We start from the raw sequence: 6,553 nt of genomic DNA on the forward strand, positions 1-6,553 counted from the left end.
AAAGTTTTTATTGAGGATGTAAGGCATGTGTATGTGTAGGAAGAGAGGAAAGTGATTGGTTCTCAGTGAATGTTGGTTTGTGGCAGGGGTGCGGGATGTCTCCTTGGTTGTTTAATTTGTTTGTGGATGGGGTTGTTAGGGTGGTGAATCCAAGAGTTTTGGAAAGGGGCAAGTATGAAGTCTGTTGTGGATGAGAGAGCTTGGGAAGTGAGTCAGTTGTTGTTCGCTGATGATACAGCGCCGGTGGCTGATTCATGTGAGAAACTGCAGAAGCTGGTGACAGTTTGGTTTGTGTGAAAGAAGAAAGCTGAGAGTAAATATGAATAAGAGCAAGGTTATTAGGTACAATAGGGTTGAGGGACAAGTCAATTGGGAGGTAAGTTTGAATGGAGAAAAATTTGAGGAAGTGAAGTGTTTTAGATATCTGGGAGTGAATTTGGCAGCAGGTAGAACCATGGAAGCGTAAGTGAATCATAGGGTGGGGGAGGGTGTGAAAGTTCTGGGAGCATTGAAAAATGTGTGGAAGGTGCGAACATTATCTCGGAAAGCAAAAATGGGTATGTTTGAAGGAATAGTGGTTCCAACAATGTTATATGGTTGTGAGGCGTGGGCTGTAGACAGAGTTGTGCAGAGGATGGTGGATGTGCTGGAAATGAGATGTTTGAGGACAATATGTGGTGTAAGGTGGTTTGATTGAATATGTAATGAAAGGGTAACAGAGATGTGTGGTAATAAAAAGAGTGTGGTTGAGAGAGCAGAAGAGGTTGTTTTGAAATGGTTTGGTCACAAGGAGAGAATGAGTGAGGAAAGATTGACAAAGAGGATATATGTGTCAGAGGTGGAGAAGTGGGAGACCAAATTGGAGGTGGAAAGATGGAGTGAAAAAGATTTTGAGTGATCGGGGCCTGAACGTGCAGGAGGGTGAAAGGCGTGCAAAGAATAGAGTGAATTGGAATGATGTAGTATACTGGGGTCAATGTGCTGTCAATGGATTGAACCAGGGCATGTGAAGCGTCTGGGGTAAACCATGGAAAGTTCTGTGGGGCCTGGATGTGGAAAGGGAGCTGTGGTTTCGGTGCATTATACATGACAGCTGTAGATTGAGTGTGAACGAATGTGGCCTTTGTTGTCTTTTCCTAGCACTACCTCGCACACATGCGGGGGGAGGGGGTTGTCATTTCATGTGTGGCAGGGTGGCAACGGGAATGAATAAGGGCAGACAGTATGAATTATGTACATGTGTATATATGTATATGTCTGTGTGTGTGTATATGTATGTATACGTTGAGATGTATAGGTATGTATATTTGCATGTGTGGACGTGTATGTATATACATGTGTATGTGGGTGGGTTGGGCCATTCTTTCGTCTGTTTCATTGCGCTACCTCGCTAACGTGGGAGACGGTGACAAAGTATAATAAATAAATAAATATAGTCTGTGTATGTATATGTTGAAATGTACATGTATGTGTGCATGTGTGGGCGTTCATGTATATACATATGTGTGTGGGTGGGTTGGGCCATTCCTCATCTGTTTCTTTGCGCTACCTTGCTAATGCGGGAGATGGCGGTTAAGTATGATAAAAAAAAGAAAAAAAAACATGTTTTGTAAAGAATATCCCTCCCAATTGGGTACGTGTCATTTCAGAAGAATGCCTCAGTTTAGGGTCAAGGTGTCAGAGTGAGTGTCGATTCTGCAGTAGCTAAAGGTTTCTTGTCAGTGTCTAGTGTTAGCAGATAAAGTATAGAGTTCCAAAAAATTATACAAAGAAAGACCTTTCCCCCTACCTATCCTCTAATAATAAAGAGGACTATAGTAAGCCATTTTGGATGAAAGAAATATCATCTCTATTAGACACTGAATCTACTGCTCCAGGGAGCATGCAGTCTGTTCTGGATGAGAGGGCTTGGGAAGTGAGTCAGTTGTTGTTCTATGATGATACAGCCCTGGTGGCTGATTCGGGTGAGAAACTGTAGAAGATGGTGACTGAGTTTGGTAAAGTGTGTGAAAGAAAAAAGTTGAGAGTAAATGTGAATAAGGGCAAGGTTATCGATTCAATAGGGATGAGAGACAAGTTAATTGGGAGGTAAGTTTGAATGGAGAAAAACTGGAGGAAGTGAAGCTTTTTAGATATTTGGGAGTGGACTTATCAGTGGATGGAACCATGGAAGCGGAAATGAGTCACAGGATGGGGGAGGGAGTGATGGTTCTGGGAGCGTTGAAGAATGTGTGGAAGGCAAGAACATTATCTGAGAGAGCAAAAATGGGTATGTTTGAAGGAATAGTGGTTCCAACAATGTTATATGGTTGCAAGGCATGGACTATAGATAGGGTTGTGCAGAGGAAGATGGATGTGTTGAAAATGAAATGTTCAAGGATAATATGTGGTGTGAGGTGGTTTGATCGATTAAGTAATGAAAGGGTAAGAGAGATGTGTGGTAATAAAAAGAGTGGTTGAGAGAGAAGAGGAGGGTGTGTTGATATGGTTTGGACACATGGAAAGAATGAGTGAGGAAAGATTGACAAAGAGGATATGTGTGTCAGAGGTGGAGGGAAGAAGGAAAAGCGGGATTGGAGGTGGAAGGATGGAGTGAAAAAGATTTTGAGTGATCGGGGCATGAACATAGAGGAGGATGAAAGGTGTGCAAGGAATAGAGTGAATTGGAACAATGTGGTATACCGGGGTTGACATGCTGTCAATGGATTGAACCAAGGCATATGAAGCATCTGGGGTAAACCATGGAAAGTTTTGTGGGACCTGGATGTGGAAAGGGAGCTGTGGTTTCAGTGCATTTCACATGACAGCTAGAGACTGAGTTTGAACGACTGTGGCCTTTTTTGTCTGTTCCTGGCACTGCCTCACTGGAGAGAGGGGGGGGATGCAATTTTGTGTGTGGCAGGGTGGCGACGGGAATAGATGAAGGCAGCATGTATGGATATGTACATGTGTATATATGTATATGTCTGTTTATGTATATGTATGTATACAATGAAATGTATATGTGCATGTGTGGGCATTTATGTATATACGTGTATGTGGATGGATTGGGCCATTCCTCGGCTGTTTCCTTGTGCTACCTCGCTAACACAGGAGACAGTGGTCAAGTATAATAAATAAATAAAAACATTAAAGCTATCTTCCTGAAGCACCTACATAATGTTGGATTTGATTAGCCTATGGTTGCATAGTGTACATCCATACATTTAGAATATATCCCTTAATCTTGCCAGTCTTAAGCCAAACAAAGATACTCCCAGTACTAATTGTAAAAATAATTAATAATGCTTTGGTACTTTGAAGGAAGTTGTATCACTGCATTCCAGTATGATTTTGGAGTTTTGATCTACCACAGAAGGTCTTGATATGAATATCTAGTGACATTCATAAAGGATATGCTAATCATCATTATACAGTAGCAGAATTTTTTGAATAAGAATATTTGATTCTACATAGATTTATTTGGTCTCCCACTTCTCGTTCCCTCCACCTCCGACACATATATTCTCTTTGTCAATCTTTCCTCACTCATTCTCTCCATGTGCCTAAACCATTTCAAAACACCCTCCTCTGCTCTCTCAACCACGCTCTTTTTATTTCCACACATCTCTCTTACCCTTACATTACTTACTCGATCAAACCACCTCACACCACACATTATCCTCAAACATCTCATTTCCAGCACATCCACCCTCCTGCGCACAACTCTATCCATAGCCCACGCCTCGCAACCATACAACATTATTGGAACCACTATTCCTTCAAACATACCCATTTTTGCTTTCCGAGATAATGTTCTCGACTTCCACACATTCTTCAAGGCTCCCAGGATCTTCACCCCCTCCCCCACCCTATGATTCACCCTATGAAAAAGATTTTGAGTGATCGGGGCCTGAACATGCAGGAGGGTGAAAGGCAGGCAAGGAATAGAGTGAATTGGATCGATGTGGTATACCGGGGTTGACGTGCTGTCAGTGGATTGAATCAGGGCATGTGAAGCGTCTGGGGTAAACCATGGAATGTTGTGTGGGGCCTGGATGTGGAAAGGGAGCTGTGGTTTCGGGCAATACTGCATGACAGCTAGAGACTGAGTGTGAACGAATGGGGCCTTTGTTGTCTTTTCCTAGCGCTACCTCGCACACATGAGGGGGGAGGGGGATGGTATTCCATGTGTGGCGAGGTGGCGATGGGAATGAATAAAGGCAGACAGTGTGAATTGTGTGCATGGGTATATATGTATGTGTCTGTGTGTGTATATATATGTGTACATTGAGATGTATAGGTATGTATATTTGCGTGTGTGGACGTGTATGTATATACATGTGTATGGGGGTGGGTTGGGCCATTTCTTTCGTCTGTTTCCTTGCGCTACCTCGCAAACGCGGGAGACAGCGAGAAAAGAAAAAAAAAAATTTATACTATATTAAGGCATTGTCACAAAGTGTGCCCTCAAGGCATACTATTAAGGTTTGTTGGATAGTTATTGTTGACAAAAAATTAAGGTGAGGGTTAAGTATTGAGCATTCACGAAAATTTCCACAGAAAGACAGTGTGTTGCAGGGCCACATAATCCTCCTTACCCTGACGTATGTAGCCAAAGCATGGACATGGAATGAGTCACAGAGGTCAAGAATCCAGGTTGCAGAAATGAGCCATTTAAGAGTAGCATGTGGTATGACTAGATAGAATGAAGAAAGAAATATGAGTGTGTGAGAGATTTAGTATGGCAGGATATGAATTGTGGAGTGGTAGAAACATAATACTTTTGAGGTGGTTTGGCATGTGGAAAGAATGCAAGATAGGGAGTTTACAAGAAGGGAGTATGATACTATGACTAAAGGGTTGGTATGAGGGGAAAACCACCTGTGACATGGGGAAATATAATAGAAGTGTACTGAAATGGTGGAAGAATGCTTGGAATGGTGTATGCGAGGAAGGCATGTAAGGACAGGGATATTGGAGCTCTTTTACTGTGGCCACCCCCTTGATGAGATTTCCTGTAGGGAACAGGCATCAAGAGATATAGAGAGATAGGGCTATGTTTAAGTTTCAGCTTCTTTACAGCCATTAATAGTCTTGTTGACAAAATTCATTGGATGTTAAACTCAACCTTTTTGTTTCTTTATTTGGCTATATATTGCACACTATCAGCTGAAGTTGATGTTACAGTGTCCCTCTTCGTTGATAATTTGGCAGTCTATAGTATGTCATCATTCCCTGAAGTTGCAAGATGCTGTTTAGAAGATTGCCAATTGGGCAGATAACTCTGGTTTTCGAATCCTCTTAACAAAATACTTTAGCTATGCATTTCATGAGATCAACTAAAATTTCAGAAATTCCAAATGTATTATTGCAAGGCACTCTCACTCCATGTGAAGGAGGCAAAATTTTTGGGCATGATTTTTTATTCAAGATTGACAAGGGCCTCTCATATTAGTAACCTTAAAAAGCTAAGTGACAGAGCTGCTAAACTTTTTGGACGTAGTGTAAATACTCCTATGGAGCAAACAGGAAAGCCAATCTCAGGTTATATTCATTAGCCAATGACAACCTAATACTGATTGACATTATGCATACATTATGCATAAGCTTCATGCTAAGATATGCACTGGATATGCACTGGAGCATTCAGATTCTATAAAGTTAAAAGTATTTGAGATGCAAAAAATTTGGCTTTAAGTATCTCTTGAGTCTTAAGCATATACTATCTAATAATCTTTGATATAATTAAGTTTATGCTGCAGAGATGACCTGGGATATTTAACCAACATCTACAATTCTCTCAAACTTTCAATGTAAGAATATAAAATGTTATTAGCGAGAGTGGTATGGACAAAAACTCGCTTCAAGAAGTAGGTTTTGCTTGGTTCCCTTCCTAAAGTTTCCTGAGATCATGTTTTCATGAACTGGATGAAAACATCCAAAAGCAACATTACTTTTGTAATAACAAAAAATAAATTCCTTTGGCATAATTTTAGTCATTCACAATGAATATACACTTTTATTGGTGGTTCAAAATGTGAAGATGTAGGCTTTGCTGTAGTTTTTGATGAACCTCATACAGCAAAACTACAAAGAATTTTCCACATTTTCTGCAGAACTGTATGGTATTCAGACTGCATTTAAATGAACTGAGCAATCTCCATGAGAGAAAACTAATTTACTCTAATTCCTAATGTGCACTCAGTCATGTAACACTGAGCTTTTATGTGTACCTTAGTTCAAAAAGTCAGACTGGAGAATAAGACTCCATTCAAGCATAAATTTAAAATTTTTGCTAGTCTTGGACATGTATCAGTGGTTATGAAATAGATACTGAAGCTAAAGCAGCTACAGTATACAGTATCTAGCAATCTACAGTTCCCATCATGACAGTATTTCGAAGGTACATTTGAAGAGGTTTGATGCCACCACCAAATGCTATATAGTATCAGTGTAGAAATTGGCATTGTTTTTAGACTTTATAATAAAGCTCCTGTCAGAATCATATGAGAAGCTATAGATTATTTCAACAAGATTGAAGGAAATGTTAAAAAGCTATCTGGGCTGAAGA

Source organism: Panulirus ornatus, chromosome 37, assembly GCF_036320965.1.
Source record: "Panulirus ornatus isolate Po-2019 chromosome 37, ASM3632096v1, whole genome shotgun sequence".
NCBI lineage: Eukaryota > Metazoa > Arthropoda > Malacostraca > Decapoda > Palinuridae > Panulirus > Panulirus ornatus.